Here is a 25,473-nt window from a genome sequence, read left to right as displayed (position 1 = left end):
TATGCTCACAAATATGTAATATTGGAGCATTTTCCTCAAAAAATAAATGACCAAGTATAATATTTTTGCCTAGGTTGTTTAACTGGGTTTTCCTTATCTACTTTTAGATATTTCTAAAAAAAAAAAATCTGATTAGGTTTTAGGTCATATTTACGGAGAAAAATAGAAAATTCTAGAGTTTACAAATTTTCAAGCACCACCATATTAAGTACACAATTGGAACACATATTATACATTATTATTATTTGAACAAAAAATGAGCCATATTTTATGAAGGGCCCTTTAATGGGAATGGTCAGTAGCTGTTTATTGATACAGAGAGACAATAAGCACTTGTAAACAGCTCTGATTGTTTGTGTGTGTTTGTTTGTTTGAGAGTGGTGGCTGATGAATTGGTGACGATGTGAAAGGTCGACAGCGGCTTTACAGTAAATAAAGCAGGTCGAGGCCTCAATCATTTACTCTCCACTGAGCTTTAATTAAAAATACCTTCAATTCAGGACTGTGAGAAAAACAGCCGAGAGAGAGAGAGAGAGAGAGAGAATAAGAGAGAGAGAATTAGAGAAAGGGTGGTTAAAACTCAAACCAAGCTTCAGGTGTTTGTTACATTGACTGAGTGCAAAACAACTTCACTACATGCTGCCATCATCACCAACATGGCCGGAGTCTTGCGGATGTGTGTTCAACAAGTTGCGTTTGCAGGTGTTGTGCTGAATTCTGCCTGCCTGTCAGAATCTGAATCTTTGAGTGCAGGTGTGTCCTGCAGCAGAATGAGTATAACAGATTCCGCTCAAATTCCTTTTATTTCTGTTTATAAATAGGGTTAATCTACAGTTACAGTAGATACAGAATCACCAGCATAATCTGTTGTATCTATATTGCTGTGTGACACGCCTGCACAACTAGGACAGCCACATTTTAGCACAACACCACTTCGTTTTCTTCTTCTTCTTCTTCTTCTTCTATCGTTCTATTGTTCGTGTAATTGGTCTGAAAATCTTAACCATCCAAAAAGTAGTTTATTGTACATTTTCTTTTTCTCAAGGCTAAGCTTTTAATAATGGCTATTTAAGTAAAAAAGTAAATAAAATAAAGAATGTTAGGTTGACAAATTATACGTTGAAAATTTAGTGATTAAAATGTTTAAATGCTAGTAAATTCTTTTATTTTTGGGAGAGAGACAAAAATGATGGAGAGCTTTATTGAAGGAATTAAACGCAATTGTAGCTCCATATTAGACCTTTAACAGGAAACGTGTGCCAGCAGTTGTGTGTGTGTGTGTGTGTGTGTTTGAGAGAGAGAGACAGTGAGAGCATAAGAGAAAAAGCGAGAGAGTTTGATCCATATATCAGCATAAATAAAAAGTAATCTAACTTCTGAACTCAGTAGTAGTGAAAGATGATGTGTTAATGTCATTAAATAATCCTAACAATAAAATGCCACAAATACATCACCAAGCTCTGTAAAATAACTAAATTATTCACTCTATATTAGAAAAAACCTTATTTGCGTTAAAGTTTCCAGATAAATCGCATGTGCTAACATCAATGAATGGGAATGGAAATGAAAAAATGAGACACCAGAAGGAAGTTAGAGAGGAAGTAGATTAGTGCATTACAGCTGCCCTGATTGATTTGTAAGGTATGTGTGACAGTGAGTGTGTGTTATTGACAGTGAGTGTATGTTATTGATGCTGTGTGTGTGTTATTGACAGCCCCTGACGGCTCCGTGAGGTTTTATTCCTTTGTACTTCAACAATCAGACGAGTGTAAACACCCCCGATGCTCCGAAACACTGCCGCTCAATCCTTACTCAATGTAGCGCAATTTACCAGCTCACAGAATTAATAGCTAATCAATGGAGGAGCTGTAAGAGAGTGTGTGTGTGTGTGTGTGTTATTTATAAGCTGAAGCTGCTACAGGATGCCACTGATCAATCCACGTCCGATTCCCTCTCGGCTCGCCTGCGACAACCAGCTCTCTGCATATCGATCAGCCTGTAGAATTCTGTCATCTGAACCTGGAGTATCATTACCGACCCGTGACAGATAAATCACACACACACACACACACACACACACCGGTCTGTTTTATACAATGCCAGGTATGTGGAGTCACAAAAATGTTATATATAAAATATATAAATACACTATATTGACAAAAGTATTATGGCACCTGCTCATTTATCGATTCTTCCGCAAAAAGGACTTTGTCCTGCCAGGATATATAATAATAATAATAATACAAATATGCCATATATGGAATCAATGGGCTCAGGAATCATTTCTGCAGGTATTTAACAGTCCTCGATCCACAGTGTCACATGTATAATAAGCAGTGTTGGGCATGTTAATTTGAAAAAGTAATTAGTCACAGTTACTAGTTACTTCTCCAAAAAAGTAACTGAGTTACTAACTGAGTTACTGCACTATAAAAGTAACTAGTTACCAGTAAAAGTAACTATCTTGTTACTTTTGTTATATTCGCCCCTTTAAAAAAATAACAAAAGAAAATAAATTATGTAATTACTATTATTATTAGAAAAATAACAAACGAAAATAAACCTAAAATGTTGACAAAAATATAATCTAACCAATTTCAAAAAAAAGAAAAGAAAATCTCCACACGACAAATACGCGTCTGGGGATGAAATTAAACAAATCAAACCACACTCAAAGGAAAAATGTATATATAAACAAAACAAAAGAATGGACAAAAACAACAATCTAATGACCGTTAAAATGGTATTAATACAACGGTTTAACAGCTGGATCAAACAGCTTCACCAAGGAGGAAAAGAGAAAACAGTAAAAAAAGGAGCAGCTAAAGAGAGCTTAACGTCCTTAAAACGGAACTTGGCCTGTCCACGTCTGAAAAGAATACAACAATTCTCTCATTAACCTCTACAAATAATACAAATATATAATAATTAAAAAAACAAAAGAGAGTGATTTTCCTACCTAGAGTAAAGCAATAGAACAGTAAAATGGCGATGATAGGAAGAGATAAAGCAAGAGTTTTTAGCGGAGTGACTTTACTGCTCCTTACAACCTGACTGGTAAAATAGGGTGGAATTAGTAATAAATTATTTAAAAAATGTTCTGATGTTTTAGTTTGGAGCTGCTTTTACTGATTATCATACAAATAAAGTTCTGAAAGCGTATTAAAATAAACACATCCTGTCTCAAAGGGCTTCCTGTCTTGTTCCACAGTGTGGCAGGAAGCGAAGACTTTTGAACTCCAGGTTTTGATGAGGTTCTCTTTATCTAAAAGTGATGTTTTGTTGATTTCTTGTTTTATTTTTTATTTTATTTTGTTTGACAGGCAGCTGCTTTAAAGCTGTAGAAGTGAAATGAATGTCTGAGAACAACTGTTCTTCTGAAATTGAAGCCTAAAGAATTGCCGGAGACGCCGTTACAATATGTGCTTTATTTCTGATTATATCATATCATGTCATTTTTACCCTCAGAAGTCGAGACGCATCGCTGCAGCTTTTCGATACGATTGAAATATTCTTTGTTTACTTTCAATTTCCAGAAACAACAAACAGGGCTGGAATGTAAAGGATGATTTTGTGTTGCTCTTAGAAAAAACAAGCTTGTATACACACAACAGATCCAATAATAATCACAATAAACAATAAACTAATCTCTACTTCTGCTTACAGGCAACTGTGAAGCTACCAGTCAAAAATAATTCATATAAATATTCATTTATATTTCTCAAACTAGTAGAAATAGTTGCTTCATATTTACTGAGACTGTAGTTCTGTATGATTTCTCTGCATACTTTATTCTTATCCTCTTTTCACCTTGTTCCTCAATGTTCAGGATTCCACAGGAGAGAAAAACAACACAAAACAGCTATTATTATTTGGGTGTTGGGTCATTCATTCTCAGCACTGCAGTGACACTGATTAGCATGGAGGTAGTGTATAAGGTGTTAATTGTGTGTGTTGTTCTGGTATGAGTGGATCAGATGCAGCAGTGCTGCTAGAGTTCTTAAACACTGTGTTCACTCACTGTTTTCCATTAGACACTCCTACCTACTGCATCTGCTCCACCTTCTACATAAAGTAAAGTCAGAGATAGAAGCTCTGAATCTGTTGCTGCACAGTTTGTGTTAGTCATCTTCTATTCAGCACATTGCTGGTGGACTATTCTCAGTCTAGCAGTGACACCGAAGTGTTTAAAAACTCCAGCAGCACTGCTGCATCTGATCCACTCGTGCCGACACAACAAACACTATCACCTCATACTGTACTAGGGGTGTGCCGTATCATATTGTACGTGATAATATCGACAAAAAATGTAAATATCGTGAACGATATTATACCCTGAAACATCGTGCCATATTACCCACCCCTAATTACTTAATTTAGCAAAATTAAGCAAAACCCATTATATATCCACTAGGGACAGATTATATCTGTCCAGTATCATTCATTTTACTTTAATCCTGGATATTTGTAGATATTTGGAGTGCATTACTAGTATCATGACATTCTGGATCATTGACTTCTGTTACAAATCTGATAAAATGATTTTTTTTTTAAATATCTCAGTTAGCCATATCATATTGCATTTAAATAATAAAATTCCAAATAATTGAAATAATAATTGTCATATCGCCAAAAGTATCGTTATTGTGAAAATACCATGAAATATCGTGATATTATTGTAGAGCCATATCGCCCACCCCTACTGTACACCACCACCATGCCAATCAGTGTCACTGCAGCACTGAGAACAACCCACCACCCAGATAATAGCTGGTCTACGGTGGTCTCTCCTGTGAGGTCTTGTATGCAGAGAAACAGTCTGTGATTATAGAACTAATATATGTCCGTACCGATCAGTTCTTAATAGGAGTATATGTACCGAAAGGGCTTTTATTATTATTATTATTATTAAAATAGCCCATTACCTAAAATAGTAAGGGCATTTACTTCCGTATTTTTAATGCAAATTAGCTGTTTCTCAAAAACAGAAGAGTCAGCATTCACAAAGGTCTGCTTCGTGTCAGAGTCCGGTCTGTTAAAAAGTGCTTACAAAGCAGGAATTTCCAACTTTTATTTTACCATAGCTGCAGTTTCTATGCCTGTTTATTCTTGCCACCCCAAAACTATACACTTAATATAGTCTCATTAACATTAATGTTTGATTGTTAATAATAATGAACTGGTCTATCTACATTCTGTCCAAAAAAAGTGTACAGAAGTGTTTATTGTAGGTGTTTATAGACTAATATCTCATATTTTAGTTTTTATGGACGGATATATCTTACTCTAGTCTATAGGAGTGCTTAATGATGTGTTTATATCGACTAATTTCTCCTGTTCTAAAGTATAGGAGTGTTTTTGAGGTGTTTATAGACTAATATCTCATATTCTAGAGTATATGAGTGTTAATTGAGGGTGTTTGTGGACTAATTCCTCCTGTTCTAGTGTATATGAGTGTTTACTGAAGTGTTTATATGGACTAATATCCCCTATTCTTTTATAGAGGAGTGATTCTTTAGGTGTTTATAGCCTAATATATTTTACTCTAGTGTACATGACTGTTTTTTATGTGTTTATAGACTAATGTATCACATTATAGTGTATAGGAGTGTTTATTGAGGGTGTTCATTGACTAATATCTCCTATTCTAGTATATAGAAGTGTTTATTGGAGTGTTTATGGACTGATATCTCCTATTATAGTGTATAGGATTGTTTTTGAGGTGTTTATGGACTAATTCCTCTTATTCTAGTGTATAGGAGTGTTTATTGATTGTGTTTATGGACTAATAGCTCCTATTCTAGTGTAGATGAGTGTTTATTGAGGGTGTTTATAGACTAATATCTGCTATTCTAGTGTATAGGAGTGTTTTTTGAGGTGTTCATAGACTAATATCTCCTATTCTAGAGATTAGGAGTGTTTATTGAGGGTGTTTATGGACTAATTCCTCCTATTCTAGTGTATATGAGTGTTTACTGAAGTGTTTATATGGACTAATATCTCCTATTCTAGTGTACAGGAGTGATAAATCTCAGTATATAGCTGTCTGATATTAGTTTAAAATGACAGTATGATCTGACCGTCTCTCAGAAGGAGACGGGTGTTTAATGTGGGTATGAGTGTTTAATAGTGTAACCCTGAGCTGTAGTTTGAGCTGTTGAGTCTCGTCTCTGTTCCCTGTAGTGTGAAATGTTGGGATGACGGGGTGTTTGAGCGTCTGTGTGTCGGGGAATGGGTCTGTATGACAGTGATGTTACATCAGCACAAAGTTTTGATTTCGTAATGGCTTTGGGTTGCCAGTTCAGTGCGTCTCGGTGCAGGGCAGGATTAGTAACGCTGCTGTGGTGTCAGTCTGAGAGATGACCAGTGGCAGTAGTCTAATGAAGATTAAACGTATGTGCTTTTAATTATCATCTGAGCAGTCTATTGGATTTCTTCTTCCCCTGATGCCACTGATATGAACTATCCAGCCGAGGTTTGTGTGTATATAATATCGTGTATAGTCAAAAGTTTGGACATACCTTCAATTCAGTGGTTTTTCATTATTTTAAAATTTTCTGCATTATAGATTAATAATAAAGTCACCCAAACTATGAAGAAAAAAATATGGAGTTATTTAGTAAACAGAAATATCTTGCTCAGATTAGACAGCTTTGTGCATCTTGGCTGGATTTTCTCAGTCAGCTTTACAAGGTAGTCACAGGAAATGATTAATTAATTAAATGAGTTAATTAATTAAAGTCACTTAATTAAGTGCAGTCGCAAAGACCATCAAAAACTCTATGATGAAACTGGCTCTTATCAGGACCTCTCAAGGAAAGGAAGACCACGAGTTACATCTGTTACAGGATAAGTTAACAACATCTCAGATAAGAGCCCCCTAAATGCTTCACAAAGTATTTTGGTTTGTTTAACACTTTTAATTTACCACATGATTCGTTATGTGTTCCTTCATAGTCTGGATGACTTCAGTATTCACTTAAAATATAGGAAAAATATAAAAACTGAGAAAAATGAGAAGGTATGCCAATGCCAGCATAGATCATAAATACATACATTTTGTATGTTTTTTTTATACCCTCTACTCACATAAATTAAATGAAATAAAGCACTCAGCATCATTTATCACACTCTGTATTACTTTACTTCAGTTTATTCCGGCTTTACAAACTGGCGTTTTCAGCTGATTGATACGAGCTGTACAGGGCTAGTATAGTAATGTAGCTGAGCTATCTTTATTTAGCTCAACGGCATTTATTTATTAATGTATTTTTTAATGTCAATGAAGAACCATTGATTTGGGCTCCTTAAGGAACTTTTTATGATTTTTCAGACAGATATATTCAAATTTCTGCAGAATCTTTACATTATGCACTTAAAAGCAGTTCACACGTCTTTAACCAGAAGTAGTTTCTCTCTCTCTCTCTCTCTCTCTCTCTCTCTCTCTCTCTCTCTCTGTGAGTGGTACGGCAGGTCGTGTTGGTGCACTAATTTAAAGCTGTTTCTATTAGAAGGGCCTTCTATTCAATCACACTCCAGCAGCACTTTATCCGATCAATAGCGGTGACAGTGAGTCCGACGCTGCGTCCGCTGATGATTTATGGCTGAAACTATTCAAACACACGCCGGTCAGCAGCGGTTCAGAGCGATTACGGCTGAATTAGGCCTGCAGGCTGGTGGGGGGGTGGGGGGGGGGGAGCAGTTTTTAAAGAGCAGCTTTTTGTCAAAAACAAACCAAAAAAAAAGGCAAACAAAAACAAAGGAGAGCTTAAATCTCTGGCTTTTATTTCAGGATCTTAAACAGATCTGAGGAGGTTTTCCGGTCGCCGCAGCGATAACCCTTTATCTGCAGCAGGCGGATTTCATTCCCGCTCCACTGACGCAAGCTAACGAAAGCCTGAAGATTCCTTTTTGTCAGAGCGGAGGCGAGTTCTTAGTTCATAGTATTTTAAGTGATTCCTCCACAGCTTTAAATTAAAGAAATCATAAAAAAGTTCCTCAAGAAAATGTATACTTTTCACAATGAGCATGGATTTTAAACCGATTTATTACATTTATTTTTATGTGTTATGTACTCCAACTTTGTTAACTAAAAAAATAGCCCACCGAAAATGGCAGCAAAAAACAAACAGTAGAAAAAATGGAATCAACCAAAGCATTTATACATTTATGTTATTTAATTTATTCAAAGGTGGAAAAAATGGCAAAATAATTGATAACCTGCAAAAAGACAATGCAATTCAGACCTTTGGCCAAATGCCAAAATTGGTCACTTTTAAACACAAAAATAAATTTAGGCTACGTTCACACTGAAGGTAAAAGTGGAAAGATTTTCTGATCAAATCCAACATTAATTTTCAACTGTTCTTTTTTTCTTTTTAATGTGACCCATATTTGACATCTGTCTGAATGGTTTGCTCTGAGGAGGTGGTGTAGATGCATGTTCTGAACAGCATCGCTTCACATGAAGTTTCGGTTTCATTAGAAACACAGCAAGGCTGCGACACACAGCTGAACCCTTATTAACTAATTGAGAGACCTCTGAAGGTAACTGATTGTTCTGGATTTTGTTTAGAGGAGGGTTCAGGGTGAAGGAAGCTGAATACTGTGCATGTATAATTTTCATTCAATAATCAATTAACAATCAATAAAATAATAAAATATAAAATATAATATGTTTATGTGCGTAAGGTGAAAAAATGGAACAGAAATATTAGTACAAATATTTCAGGGATCTGTTACCATAGTAAATCCCTCACTCACTGCTGTCATCCATTTTCCTTTATCCTCTCATTCTTTTTTCTTTTGCATTGGAAAAAAAATGCGGAAATAGGAATGGAAAATGTCAGATCCAGTGTGTATTTTGTGATTCACACTGACACACAAATGTCATATGACGTGAAAGATCAGATTTGGGCTACTTTCACCTGCTGTGTGAACGTAGCCTGCAACTATGTAGATAATTCAAGATAAATAAAAAGATACCACTTTTTCCTTACCGATACCGATACCGGCTTTTCTGGTTTCAGCCGATACCAAGTACCGATACCGATACCAACTGTTTTATCCTGAATAAGATATAATAACCTGATTGGCTGCTCCGCAGTTTCCACCTTTTTTTTAAAGGTCTGTTAAGATGATTGGCTGCAGTAGATAATGTTGCAACTTTATTTGTTGCATCTCTAGAACACAAGAAAACTTGAAATTACCTTTCCACACACTCTTAAAAAATGTTTTACGTAATATGAGCACGTTAATACATGTTGTTTCAAATCAATCGCTAAGATAAAAAAACTTTAGACTAGTGCTGGGCGATTTGGGAAAAATCATATATCACGATATGGAATTTGTTATATCACGATAATGATATATATAATAATATATCACATTTAAGAATGTTTTCAGTTATTCTTCGAAAAATATGACAAAATAATATCATTGCTTACTTTTTTCCAACTGTATTTCAAAGTGACATTAAACCAAACTTTCACAAATGAGAATTACTACCTTTTAGTGTAGCAATATATATGTATCAAATAAACGGATGAGGTAGATGCAGTAGCTAATTTATACAAAATTATACAGGTATTTAAATTGAGTTATCAAAAAAAACTCAATAATTTTTTTTTAAAGTGTCCGTCAAATAGCGTAAAGCAGCATCATGTCGCAAAACCACTTTTTTGCAAAGATTACTTTATTATCACTTATATAAACTGAGTTTATGCAAAGTGACCACGCCAATACATTTCATCCTAGCCTACTTTATATATTTGTATGAATAATTGATCAAATTACTGTAGAAACGATAGGGACGATAGAAGGTATGTAGCACGATAGACACTTTTCTATTGTCCCCACGATATTTATCATCATATGGCACAGCACCACTTTAGACTAAATAAGCGACACATGATATATAAAGCCTCAAGCAGGTCTTTTAAATATGCAATCCCTCTCTCTCTCTCTCTCTCTCTCTCTCTTTCTTGTTACTCGGATGTGTTTTTTGCTGTAATCAGGGGCCGCTGTGTGCTGTCTCGGCACTGTCGAGCTGCTGTTAAATGTGACCTTTTCCTTCAGCCTGAAACGACGGTGGGCTGGAGGAAGCTCTAATGCGACAGAATGCAGCAGATTTAGCTCGACTTCCTGCTGCCGTTCCTCCTCAACTCAACATCTCATCATCCACCATCATCGATATAAACTGCCACAACGGAGATCCGTCCACGGGGTGCCATCTTTTACGAGTGCTACTCGTCCATAAACACAAAAACGACACCATGAACATCTCACACTTTATACTGCTCACAACCAGCCCAGAGAGAGCCACGGTCCTGTACCAGAACTGCTGCAGACCAAAAAAAAAAAAAAAAAACAGCGAGTGGGCCGCTGTTCAGCTATACATCACCACCAGGGGTGTGAATCACAGCGTATCACATCTCCTGATACGATATTATCACAATCACGATACTGAAAATTATTTATATTTCACAGCATATGTGTTACATAAAGAGGTACTGAATGACATACTCCTAAATAAGCATGCCATATACACTGCCTGACCAAAAATAAGTCTCCACCTGGATTTAACTGGATTTAAGTAAATGATGTGGGGTTGATGCTGCAGTTGATCAGGTCTAGGTTCAGCAACAGTATGGGCTGAAGGAATGAGGTCAGCTGACTACCTGAATATACTGAATACAGACCAGGTTTTTCCTTCAATTGATTTTTTCTTCCCTGATGACAAGGCGCATATTCAAAGATCACAATATCAGGATTTATGGGGCTGGAATTGTGAAAGAGTTCAGGGTTCAGAAAGCATGAGATCATCATTTTCACACATGGATTGTTCACCACAGACCTAAACCTCATTGAGAATCTTTGGGATGTGCTGGATGGAGAAGACTTTGAGCAGTGTTCAGACTCTACCATCATCAATGCTGCTGCAAGATCTTGGTGAAAAATTAATGAAACACTTTTATTTTGGCCAGGCAGTGTATATATAAATAACGTATCACAAATTAAAACTATACGATATTATGATATTTATATATTTTCCCACCCCAATTTCCAGTATGTGAAAATGTAATACTACGCAACTCCACAGCAACCATCTAGAAACCACTTGTTATCACTATTAAAACCAATACCAAAAACTAAATTATTTTGTTTGATTTTGTTTTTTTTTAAAAAATATATATATATATATATATTTCATATGTTTCGGTGCACTAACCAACAACTCCAACAACATTATAATTTCTGTGATCAAATCAAATCAAATCATATCATAGGTTTACACTTTCACACATATATTACAATTTCAACCAAAAGAGCAGCAGGAGATTGACAGATGGAGAAAAGATGGGATTGGTCATTGAGTCATCCACGTCTGCTCTGACCTTTTCAGTCAGTCCCCCGACTGCGAAAGCGAACGCGGATCTAAAATGATTCAAATGTTTTCCCACAAAATCAATTGGATCAATTACAGCAGTTAAACAGCCTTGAAGGATCTTAATGAGCTGTGTGTGTGTGTGTGCGTGTGTGTGTGTGTGTTATTGTGTGTGTGTGTAATGAGACCCCATTACAGCGAGGACTGTCATGGTCAAGTGATTGCTCGGAGTGTGTCCTTGTCATGTTTTTTTTTCTGTTCTCTCTTGATGACAGATTAGCATTATTAGCGGAATGCTCATCATCACAGAAGCCTGATGGAACTGTGAGCTTTTAATTGTCCTTTAAAATCACTCAATTACTCACGATATCACAACAGCCATTACACTGTCTTCATTTCCGATACAGCAGGATCAGACCACAGTGAGGCTGCATATGTTTATATAAATTCAGGTGTTTCAATCACTTCTTGGTTTGGCGATTTTCATAAGGCAAGTGTAAAGTTTGCTGGAGGGGGAATTATGGTGTGGGGTTATTTTTTAAGGAGTTGACCTGCACCCCTTGGTTTAAGTGAAAGGAACCCCTAAGGCTTTTCCAAAAGAGATTTTGGACGATTTTATACTCCCACATTTGTGGCAACAGTTAGCCGACAAACCTATAAAACAGCTTTAATTCGCTAGGGAGCATAAAGATTGGACTCTGAAGCAGTGGAAGAAGGTCATGTGGTCTGAAATTAAGATCAAGATCACCCTCTTCCAGAGTGATGGGTGCACTAGAGTAAGAGAGGCAGCTGAAGTGATGCACCCATCATGCCTAGTGGCTACAGTTGATCAGGTCTGGGTTCAGCAACAGTATGTGCTGAAAGAATGAGGTCAGCTGACTACCTGAATATACTGCATTTAGACCAGGTTAATCCATCAATTAATTTTTATCTTCCCTGATGGCACAAGCATATTCCAAGATGACAATGTCAGGATTCATGGGGCTGGAATTGTGAAAGGGTGATTCAGGGAGCATGAGATCTTCATTTTCACACATGGATTGTTCACCACAGAGTCCAGACCTTAACCTCATTGAGAATCTTTGGGATGTGCTGGGGTCCAAATCTTCCCCAAGAATGTGGAAACAATGGCAGTCTTAAAACAGTAGCACTTTTGGTCCTAGTTCAAGAAATGCTGCTCCATTTATTATGAAGTTCCTGTGATATACAGGTAATTTACACTAGATTTTTTAAACAAATGTTTTTTTTTAAACTATGCATGCAAATTGCTTTTAGGATTAAAACGCATTCAATACTGTAGTTTTCCGCTGTATCATTTTGTGCTACCTCCTAAACTTCGTGTGTGACAGTGGATATGCTGCTATGCTATATTTGACATTCGACATTTCTCAGACATTTTTATATAAAGTCAAAAGTATATAAATATAAGGCAAGGACATTTTTTATTGCGTTAATACCTAATTTATCGAGCCAGAAATAACAGTCAAAAATGTCCCATATCTTGTAAATTGACATATCAGATAAAACCTATTATTATACTGGAAAATACATAAACATATTAGTGTAATGTATAATACATTTAAACGTATGCTCCAATACATCTACACACCTCCACATGTACACACACACACAGTACAGCCTGGCTCGCTCTCTTTAAGGCCCTAACAGACAGTAAATTTAATCTCAACGCTTATTTTCAGCAGCTCAGTCGCATCGGGACAGAAAAGCAGAGCATCTGTTGGGGCGTGCGACACAGAGCGAACGGATCTGGCGAGAGAGAGATACTCCGCACTGTCTCTTATCACATCAGCATCGACACGCCGCTACCGCAACACAGTGCCGACGGCTGCGTCTCATTTCTACAGTGGATTGAAGGCGTGTTCGGCGTGAAGATGAAGACCAGCTGATTTGCTGTTGGAGCACGAACTCGACAGAGTTATGGACAGATAACGGAAGAGAGGAGGATGTGAGGATGCACACGGGCTCTGTGTGTGAACACACATTTCACCAACACGATAAAACTGAAATAAGAACACATATAAAGCTGTAATAAATTCATCTGTATATATTCAATGGGACTGTACAATTAATCATAATCGCCAGAGCAAGGTAGCTAGAGAGAGGAGATAAAGTAAGGTGGAGAAAAGTAGAGTGAGACAAACTGAGGTAAAATGATGAAGAGTGAGGTAGAGCAAGGTAGAGAAAAGTAAAGCAAATAGAGGTATAGCGAAGTAGAGAAAAGTAGAGTGAGGGAAAATGAGGTAGAATGAGGAAGAGTGACATAGAATGAGAAATAGGAAGATAGAGAAAAGTAATGTGAAGTAGAGTAAGATAGAATGAGGTAGAATGAGGAAGTGGGGTAGGGGGAGGTACAGCAAGGAAGAAAAAAGTAAAGCAAAATAGAGTGAGATAGAGTGAGGCAGATTATGGTATCGTGAGGTAGAGAAAAGTAGAGTGAGATATATTAAGATAGGCCTGGACAATAATTCGATATCGGTATTTATCGCGATAAGAAATGTTTCAATAACGGTGATATAATTTTTGTGGTATATCGATATGTATTATTTACAGATCTGTCACGGACATGCGTTTTACTGGCGTCAGCTCGCCGCACAGCTGAACACAATCAGCTTCCGTAGCTGGACTATCTCTGTGCGTGATGACGTAATCACATAGGCACGTAGCCAGATAGGCTAGGCTAGGCTAGATTTGGCTAGGCTAGGCTAGGCTCGGGTCCGCTACGCATCTAAAATGCCTCGCGCTGGAGCCAAACGGAGCCGGCACGAGCGGATCTAAGGTTAAGGTAGGCTCGGTTTGCATCTGAAATGTTCCGCGCTGGAGTGGAACGGAACGGAACCGAGCCTAGCCTAGCCTCGGGTCCGCCCACGGGTCCGCTCGGTCCGCCTACGGGTCCGCTCGGTCCGCCTCTGGTTCGCTCGGTCCGCCCACGGGTCCGCTCGGTCAGCGGTCAGTCGCGGGTCCTCTCGGTCAGCCGCGGGTCCTCTTGGCTCCCAGCGCGGGACATTTTTGATGCAAAATGAATGCCCCTGCCGCTTCCACAAGTGATTAATTGAAGGAGGGAGGTCTAATTCAGTGGTGAGGATTTGGTTCGACTCTCGGAAGGTCTGCTAAACTTCAGTTTGCTGCAAATTGTGCCGGAGAGTGGAGCCGACCAGCAGCGGTAACGTTAAAACATCTAATCTGTTCCACCACCTCAATCAGTTCCACTACATACAATATTTTCCTTATACTGGCTGAAGCACTTTTATAGCTTATGTTGTAAGTTATTTAAGTTATTTAAAGTTCATGAATCCTTTAGGTTTGTTTATTTGACGGGGATATCATGTTCCTTTTATGTTCATAAAGAGTTGTATTTTGGCTGAAGCACTTTTGTAGCTTATATTGTAACTAAGTTATTTATAGTTGATAAAGCCTATAGGTTTGTTTATTTGACGGGGAAATTTTGTTGCTTTTATGTGTATAAAGGCTTCTTGTGTTCTTTATCCTAGTTGGAACACTTTCGTTTTGATCTGTTAAATTTGTTTACAAAAGACTAAGAAGCTCTGCTTCTATCCTAATTTTAAGTTATTTTTTATTGGTAATAGTTATATTGGCTTATGTTTGATAGGGATGTCATGTTTTTATTTTGCTATATGCAAATAAAATTGAGCATTGATTTATCTTGACTATTGTTTATTTCTTAAGTATTATAATGTTTTCGTGAAAGGAGGTTTCAAAGACTTAAATTAAGTAGACAGTAGTAGGTACTAGGGGTGTGCCATATCATATATCACGATATTATACTCTGAAATATCGTGCCACATCACTCATCCCTAATTATCACATCAGGGTACTAATTTTTTTGCTGTTTTAAGCAAAAGAAAAACTCACACATTTCTAATTTCCTATTAAATATTTACTAGAGACAGATTATATCTGTAAAGTGTCATTTATTTTACTTTAATACTGGATATATGGAGATATTTGGAGTGCATTATTATTATTAGTATCATGTAATTCTCAATTATTGACTTCTGTTATAAATCTGCTGAAATTATTGTTTTTTTTTAATATCTTAAAGGTGTGCAATATCATATCGTATACAATAATAAAAAAGTTTTTTGTTTTTTTGTCATATCGCCAAGAGTATCGTTATCGCGATAATACCATGAAATATTGTGATATTATTTTAGGGCCATATCGCCCACCCCTAGTAGGTACATATTTCCATTGCAGGGATTCTTAGCAGTTTTCTGAGGCCTTCTAAATATTTATATCGATATCGGAATTATATCGTATCGACCGAAATTAAGGAATATATCGTGATATGAATTTTGGCCATATCGTCCAGCACTATATTAAGATATGGTTTGCTAGTGAAAAGTAAAAAGAAGTAGAGTGAGATATACTGAGGTATAGTGAAGATAAAATTAGAGTAAAGTAAAGTGCGGCAGACTGAGGTATAGCGAGGTAAAAAAAGTATTTTGAGGCACAGTGAATAAAAATGAGAAAGAGTGAAATAGACTGAGGTATAGTAAGGAAGAGAAAATTAGAATGAGGCAGAGAGAGATATAGCTAAGGTAGCGAAAAGTAACGCAAAGTTATTTGAAATAGAGTGAGGTAGATTGAGGTAAAGTGAGGTAGAGAAAAGTAAAGTGAAGTAGAGTGAAACAGAGTGAGGTAGATTGAGGTAAAGCGAGGTAGAGAAAAGCAGAGCGAGACAGCGTAAGGTAGATTGATGTACGGTGAGGTAGAGAAAAGCAGAAGGTAGAATGAGGAAATGTGAAGTAGACTGAGGTATAGCAAGGTAAAGAAAAGTAAAACGAAATAGATGAGAAAGAGTGAGGTACAACTATGTACAGAAAAATAGAGCGAGACTAACGTAAAGTGAGGTATATTGAGAGGGTGTTACCAAGCTGTCTGATGGGATAATACTTGATCAATTTCCATATAGCTGTCCCATAACATTTGGCATCTCAGTGTACATGTGTTGCTTGTATAATCTAAGCAAAAGCTAAACTGCTCCACAGCTCAATGCACCTGCCATTAGGCATGATCACTGGCATTGGTACAGAGATTATAAGAGCTGCGTGCTCTACTGATCTCCTGTTCACTAATTTAAAAGAGCGTTGTGATACTTTTGGACACGTGTAATTAGCCTAACGACCATTAATAGTCACCGATATGCACACGGTTAAACGGATAATTAGCTGAAACGTCACATTAGCAAACACTGACCCAAATGCACAAGACAAGCGTTCGAGAAGAGTTCTGTGTGAAGACTGCTTCTTGATGACATTCCTATCAGAGTTCTGAAGCACTGTTAAGAACAATGGCCCAGTTTCCATGATGTGGAACTCCAGAGTGATTTTGAGAGCACTATGGTTTTCTACTCCCTGGATAATTATCCCAGCTGAAGATGGACCCAAGTGCACTGTGAGATAAAGGAAGGCAACGAGAACGTCAGACTCCAAGCCACTGAAACGTATCTCTAGAGAAACCATAATGAACCTCTACACGCTACTTTCACACCTACCTGGTTTGTTCTGAACTTTTGAGTTTGGTCTGAACTAGGGCTACACGATATTGGAAAAAACTGACATTGCAATGCATCTTTTTTCTGCAATATTTATTGAAAAAATAAATAAAAACATAGATTTTGAACAGATTTTAAGGCTGATACTGAATACATCTGATGTTTTTTTTTTTTACCATTGCATAAACTAAATAGCACAAATCGATTGGATTTCTCTTGATTTTCAAAGAAAATGTCTTTTAACTTTACACTAGCGAAAATCTGTTTTGTCATTTTTGACAACTTATTTTATTTGCTAAACATTCAGTTAATCTCTAATATTGGCTACATATAATCTGCTCCTGGTAGCACTGGAAAATGAGAAAATACAAATTAGTTCCTTTGTATCGCAAACAAAAAAAATGTATATGTTGTTTGAAATATTTCGACCACATTATACATGATATTGCACATCCTGCACTGTGACTATTACATAATCTGACAATGAGGCAATGCAATGATGATGCAGAAACGATATATTGTGCAGGTGTGAAAGTGGCTGCAACCCACAGAATTAACTGAATCATGGTCCAGTTTCTTTGCAGTGTGAAAACATTAAAGACACACATTACCCAGACTTCTCTAGCACACCACCATACGCACATTAACACTTCATACACACTTTACCAAAACTTCACACACTTCACCAAAACACCATACACATTACCAAAACTCCAAACCACTCTTCACCAACATAACACACACTTCTCTAGCACAATACATACACAATTCACCAAAACACCACACACTGCAACAAAACACCACACACACTTCACACATTACACAAACATTACACACACACTTTTTCAATGCTATACACACACACACACACACTTCTTTAAAAGCCAACAAACTAACTATCCACACACATTTTGTACTACAAGCCACACACATCTTACCAATACACCCCACAAACTTCAGCAAACACCCCCCACACACACTTCACAAAGTCACCACACAGACACTTTACCAACACTTGACCAAAACATACCACACACACACAGACTCTTTTACCAACACACCACACACTACTTCAAAACACACACACTTCAAGACTCTGCACACACACACACACCCTTTCGCAACACTCCCCACACACAATTCACCAAAACGCACCACACACACGCACTTCATTAACACTCCCCACACACAATTCACCAAAACACACCGCACACACACTTTAAAAATACCAAACACACTTTAAAAATAGCACACACACTTTACTAACACCACACACATTTCACCAAAACACAAGACACACACACACTTTAGTAACACCACACACACTTCACCAAAACACATCACTCATTTTAGCAACACACCAAACTCACGCACACTTTAGCAACACTCCCCACACACACACTTTATTAAAACTCTCTCACAAACACACATTTCACCAACACATCACACACATACACACTTCACCAATACCCACACGTCACCAAAAACACCATACACACTTAAAAACACGCGCTGCACTGATTAGATTCAAATGCAACGCGCGTGCATTCACAAACAAGTTGTGCACAAGAATATTTGCTAGACATCATCTAGAACAAAAGCAGCGATGGGACGCATTTTTGTGCGCGAGCGTTTCGTCCAAAAGAGACTCAGCCGCTGCTCGCGTGACTGGGCTGCTCAGTGCAAATGCACGTGCATAACATCCCAATGCACGAAGCTGTTCACCCTGCCAAAAACACGAGAGCACATCAAACGCGCGAGACGTTAAAGCAGCCTCGCGCCCTTACCTGCACAGATCCGCTTCACCACGCTTCCATCCCGCGCACGCGGACACCAACCAGCACCATCCAAACTTACAGCGGGAATGAGCGCATGCTCTCTCTCTCTCTATCTCTCTCTCTCTCTCTGTATATCTTTCTCTCTATCTTTCTTTCTCTATCTATCTCTTTCTGTCTTTCTCTGTCTCTCTCCCTCTCTTTCTCTCACTCTCTGTATCTCTCTCTTCCTATCTCTCTCTCTGTCTCTCTCGCTTTCTGTCTGTCTACCCCACCAGTCTGCACCGGCTCCGTGACCGTCCCCACAGCACGCGCCCTCACAGCAAGCCGCACACACGCGCGCGCGAGCACACAAGACAAAACGAGCTGCTGATCACACGCGCGCGCCCGTATTCCCGCGTTCTCTCCCGCGCGCACACGCACTGGGATCTCAACTAATAGACTGGGGGAACTGTGCATGAGCCACACACACACCAAAGCAAATGTGTTTTTTTGTGTACATTTTTTTTTCGCATTCATTCAGGTGAGTAAGAAGATTCACACACTGATCAATGTATTAGAAACACTGCTGGTAATAAGGGTGGGAATCACAGGGCAGTTATGATAACTACGATACTGGGATTCTGCGATACTCAATATATCACAATACAATTCTCTATGACTCTTCAAGGCATAGCTCTTAATTACCAAATAAGGTTTAATTATAACAGACATATTACCACAGGGCAAAAAAACCCATGTCATGCAGTCTGCCTGTACACCATTGGACTAAGAGAAGCCAGATGGACATTTCAACAGATTGCCCACCATCTAGGCTGTATGTCAGCCAGCCACCATCTCCTATGTTTGCAGTGGTGTCAAACCTCTAGTAGTGATATGAGGGACAATAACAGTTCAACTATATGTGCAGAACATCCTGCGATCACATGTGTTGCTGCCTCTCATTGCAGGGCTTTCAAATGGTATTTTTTCAGCAGGATAATGCTCACCCCCACACAACAAGTGTTTCCAAAGGATGTCTTCTCCAGATCGAACACTTCCTTGTCCTGCCAGGTCTCTAGATTTATCACCAATCAAGCATTTATTGAAGCAGCTGGGATGGCAGTTTCAGCAACATATGAGTATAGACCAGGATCTACAGGCCCAGCTGCAGCAACATCTGTGGGTAAATATTGTGCAGGATGCCCTACAGTACCCGGATGCCTCTATGCCTCAATGGCGCCAACAGGGTACTGCTTGTACAGTTTTCTTGGCATGTATGTTAGCGGCAAAAAGGACATTGGACATTTTGGAGACATCTCTCTCTCTCTCTCGTTTCGGAGTGAGGCACCGTTTCCAGTGAAAGTAAAATCAGTAGCTGTTAACCCATCAGAGGGATGTAAGCTCCTGCCCACTTTCCCTCCTTCAGCCTCCTCTTTTTCCTCTCCTCCTCCTGCACCCCCCACCCCCCCCCCCCCCCCACCCTTCCCTCCTCTGCTGGACCCCATGCTGTGATTGGGTTTTATCTCTCTCCCGGCAGGCTGTTCCCCTGACCAGCCGCTTCTTTCCCAGCCCCCTGCCGTCCGGCAGCACATCAAACCCCAGCTCTATTATCCTCCTGAAAGAGGGTTTGATCAGCAGTCTGTCCCACACTCCACCTGAAGGGCGTGAACAAGCCTCCAAACAGCCCACAACTCTTCTGTTCCACACAGACCGATACCCATCACAGTGTAATATACAATATATCACAGTCCCATACCCATCACACGCCGATATATCACAGTCCCATACCCATCAGAGTCCGATATACAATACATAGTCCAATACAAGTCTGATCACATTCTGATATACCGTACATCACAGTACGACACCCATCACACTATAATATTTATAACAGTCAAATACCCATCTCACTCTGATATACAGTACATCACAGTACAATACCAACCAAACTCCGATATACAGTATATCAGAGTCTGATAGCCATCACACTCTGATATAGAGTATATCACAGTCCCATAACAATCACAATCTGGTATACAGTATATCACTGTACCATATCCCTTCACTCTAATATACAGTATATCACAGTCCCATACCAATAACACTCTGATATAGAGTATATCACAGTCCCATCCACATCACACTCTGATATACAGTAGATCACAGTCCCATCCCTATCATATTCTGATATACAGTATATCACAGTCTCATACCCATCAGAGTCCGATACACAGTATATCACATTCCCATACCAATAACACTCTGATATACAGTATATCACAGTCCCATCCAATATTTTTTTACCTCAATTTACCCTATTAATTTTATTAGTGCCAGCGGATTAGTGGATTAACAAAGCAGAAAATTTAGTAAGGCAAATTATAAAAATATCCATTTATAACCACATATTGGAATGTATTGCAAACAATTGATATTTTGTCCCAAACTTAATAAACATGTTTTATAGATTATAAGAAATGGTATGTAGTGAAGATATTTTATGTAAAAAAAAATTGAGATAAAATGTTTTAATATAGTTTGTCAGTCAGTGATATATGGTGTGGTCTGGACTCATGTGATTCAATTTCTATATTAATTACTATATGAACACTGTACTACTTTTGGACTCTCATATCATCTATTTATTTTTTGTATATATTGTGTTCTTTATTACTGTAAGGGATTTTTGTGTTTTACTCTTTTAATGTAATAAAAACCTGATTTAATTTAATGGGAATTGGTCACATTTGTGGCTATGTAATTAACTCTGTTCATGTAGAAATTATGTATGCAGCAGCACTTTCTTCTGTATAAGTAATCCCACTTTGCGATGTAAAAATAGATCAAGAAAGAAATGAATTTTAATAATATTTTATTAATATTAAATTATGTATTCACATTTTTTTCTATAACCACACAGAATCCTCATCGCTGACTCAAGCCCAGAATTGTTTAAATCTGCATGTATTATATATATATATATATATATATATATATATATATATATATATATATATATATATATATATATATATATATATATATATATATATAAAACCTAAATACATATTCTCTTAATATATATACTTCAAATATATACTCTAAAGCTGCTTTGTTCTCTGTCCCAGTCCAGCACTCATCTCAGTTATCATTGCACTCAAAGCACAGTGGCAGCTGCGCCCTCTAGTGTAGATAAACAAAAGCACAGAAAGAACAACACCAAAATCACAGTAAGGCACAGTTTCAGTTTTCCAGTATAAAAATTATTTATATAGTAATATTAATAATTAATTTTTATTCATATAGCTCATGAGTAAACAAGACTTTAATTTAGATTTGTGTACTGTGTAAAATATGTTGTGTATATATTGTAAAATATGTTGTATTAATATATTGTGTACTGGGCAAAATATGCTCTTTAAAAAAAAGCAGCACCCAATTCATATAAAACATACATTGTAATATCAAAAAACTACAGAAATAGCACATTTAATGACAATATTTAAAGTACAATTTGGAAGAATTAAAACATATGTAATAATAATAATAATAATAATAATAATAATAAATAATAAAGTATCTGCTCTATATCTTGTTACTCAAGGTTAAATAAATGAGGTTTTAATAGCACTGTTTTTCAAATAGTACACACAGATTTACTTAAATGGAGTCCAGAGAACTTCAAACTTTTCAAAATGTAACAGATACAGATACAATAAGGAAATGGATTTTTATTTTTTAACAGAATTGTTACATATTGCAATACATTTATATGATTAAAAATAACAAAATTCATCTATAATTGCTGTTTATTTTTATGTGTATAGATTTGATTATATTGTTACAGATTATCATAGATACAGTCTTTATTTAATCATTAAATATTATATTTATATTTGATAAATCATTATAGTTTATGCTGTTTTGTACTAGTATTTTATTTATTAATATCATTATTATATTAATATTCTTTTACCATTTCATGATACATTATAAAGATGTTTACTTTTATGAGTGTATTACTGAATAATAAATACTGTCATTGAATAAAAATATCACATTTTAATGGTTTTATTATTGTTTTAAAAGTGTATTGTTTTTATTGTTACTGTTAATATCCATTTAACTGTTTTACTACTAAGTTTAAATGTCACTACTCATAAATGTCTACTACAAGCCAATTACAAATGTTCTTGCTCTTGTTCATTTTATTTTTAATATAAAAATTGTATTAGTCCTTTGACTATTTCACTGCTATTATTATCATTTTTAAAATATTATTATTATTATTATTATTATTATTATTATTATTATTATTATTATTTATCATGTACAACACTTAATTAATTTCAGACCTTTAGCAGAATTTTGCATTATTGCTTGATCTATCTTTGGAAGAGCAGTCCGTCACTACGTGCAGAAACAGGTTATATACATATAATTGATTTATATGCAGTTAATGATTCACAGGTAAAGAGACAGTGGTTAACAGTTAAACCATCTGCCGGTTAATTATTTACATACCTGAAACAGAAAATGAAACATGAACAAAAACTGTAAGGAAACTCACACAATTATTACTAAATCAAGTTATAAATAAAATCATAATATATGATAATAGCTACAGGTGTGCTCATCCACTTTATAAATGTATGTGTATTACAAATAAATATAATCTTCTATAAAACAAATGTATAAACATTAAAAAAAATATTACACATGTAGAGGAGTATTAATCTTCACTTCAAAAAAAAATATGAATTTTAGTTCTAGATGAATCTTATGTGGGAAAATAACAATTGTTTTTTCTTAAATTTTGATCATTTATATATATATATATATATATATATATATATATATATTAATTTCCTGTCCAACGTGTCATCTTGGGATAATCCTGCCCATTTAAGAAAGCAACGTTTGACATCACTGACATCACATTCAGAAACTGAAGACATTTGCTGCTCCATGTTCAGCAATTAATGGTATTAATTAAATTTTATATTTTTTGTATTGTTTTCATATTTATCCATGCTCCATAAGGGAGCACCCAGTAGCGGTTAGCCCAACCAAGTTTCCATCAAATGACAGTTTTCACTAAAAAGTGGACACCTGCATGACAGAAAAAAGAAGAAGAAAAAAAGAGATTAGACTGGAAAATATGATTTCTGTGTAATAGTCAAAAAAAAATTAAAGTTATTTTTGAAAGGTATAAAATGCTAAAAGGAATAGTATTCTGATAATGAGCCAAATGCATCCTCAGTTTTGGGGAGGAGTGAGAACAAATCCTGGAATCTTAATCCTTACTGGTAATTAAATTCTTGAATATTAAACGGCAACGTAGGCCGCGAAACACTGCACAAAATAAATCTTAGTAAGTTAAATGATTCAATATTAAGGAAATAACTCTTATTTTTATTTTTGATAGTAAAATGTGTATTAATATGCATTGTAAGATTATTTTGTTTATTTTAGGAACAATGATCTTAATCAGACTTACTTTTAATTTCCAGCAAGTCATCTGAACTCAAAATAAGCACAAAAAGTCGAATTATTTAAATGTTTATATAGTGTATTGTATAGTACTAAGAATGATTAGATAAGAATGTACTGAAATTTCTTAGTAAGTACTATAAATTAATTTAATTTAATTTAATATTTACTATGTGTATCCACCCTGAATTATTCACTATGTACTAGCCAGTAACTACTATGAATTATTTAGAAGAGTGCTGTGAAAAAGTATTTGCCCCCTACAGACTTCTTTTGTTTTTCAGATTATCAAAGAAACTTTAATATCAGTAAATAAAAAAAGCAGTTTTTATATAATTATCTTACTTATTAATGGAAAAAAATTCAAACCATTCTGCCCTTTTGTTAAAAAAAAAAATATCATGTCTATAAAAGGATACAAAGTCATTCTAAGGCTTTGGGACTGCAGCAGACCATAGTGATAGCTATTATTCACAAAAGGTGAAAACATGAAACACTGGTGAACCTTCCCAGAAGTGACCGGCTTACCAAAATTAGCACAGCCAAATTATTAGGCTAAGAGGGCAAATATTTTTCCACATAGGGCAAGGATGGTTTGGATAGATTTTTTGATTGTCTGTCTATATATTGTCTATGCATAATATATAAGGTTAAACTGCAAGAGCCAAAAAAAAAAGCTCAAATAAAAGGAGTTTATTTGAGAGTCGGGTCAGATCGAGGCTGGATTACATTCTCACCACAAACTGGTTTAGAAGTATAAACAAACCAGAGTCTGTTTTAATCTGACCAAATAGTGCTAGTGCGAAAATGGCCTTAGATGTTGCAAATATGATTGTGACAAGACACTGATACCACTAATTACAACACTAATCAGGGGACAAAACACTACTACTTTAAATTTAAACTGAAAAATCTTAGGGGCTGCTGCTTTAAGAATGTAAAAGCAGTAAGTATGCAGTGTGGGTTGAGGAGTGGGGCTGTTGTATGAAGCTGTGTTGGAGAGCGTTCTGTCGGAGTAAATCTGGGAATAGTTGTGTCTGAGTTACGCTCTGAGCCAGAGTCGGAGAGCCATGGAGACAGATGACCGGTCAATGCCGATCTCCATAATCGTTAGCCCCGCGGTGATTCATCAAGCCAATGACACTCGTGTCCCTAATGCTGCATTCATTCGGGCCGCCGCCGAGCAGCTGCGTGCTGCGATTTTCTCCAACACGATTGATTATAGCCGGCCTGTCTGGACCGAGCATGTGTGTGCGTGTGCCTGCATTTCTGTGTGTGTGTGTGTGTGTGTGTGTGTGTGT

The 25,473-nt window shown here is 36.6% G+C and overlaps 1 protein-coding gene across 2 annotated transcripts in view; it reads right to left on the bottom strand.

Moving 5' to 3' along the window:
* si:dkey-237h12.3 (teneurin-3) overlaps positions 1-19,031 on the bottom strand; it is a 269,612-nt gene extending 250,581 nt beyond the window's left edge. For both annotated transcript variants that reach the window (XM_022684019.2, XM_022684021.2), the window contains exon 1: positions 18,710-19,031. The gene's annotated coding sequence lies outside the window, so the exon portion shown is untranslated. The remainder of the gene's footprint in view (positions 1-18,709) is intronic.
* Between the last annotated feature and the right edge of the window lie 6,442 nt (positions 19,032-25,473).

Source organism: Astyanax mexicanus, chromosome 10 (assembly GCF_023375975.1).
Source record: "Astyanax mexicanus isolate ESR-SI-001 chromosome 10, AstMex3_surface, whole genome shotgun sequence".
NCBI lineage: Eukaryota > Metazoa > Chordata > Actinopteri > Characiformes > Acestrorhamphidae > Astyanax > Astyanax mexicanus.
Note: the sequence above shows the minus strand (reverse complement) of the source record. Positions and strands in the feature narration are given on the sequence as shown.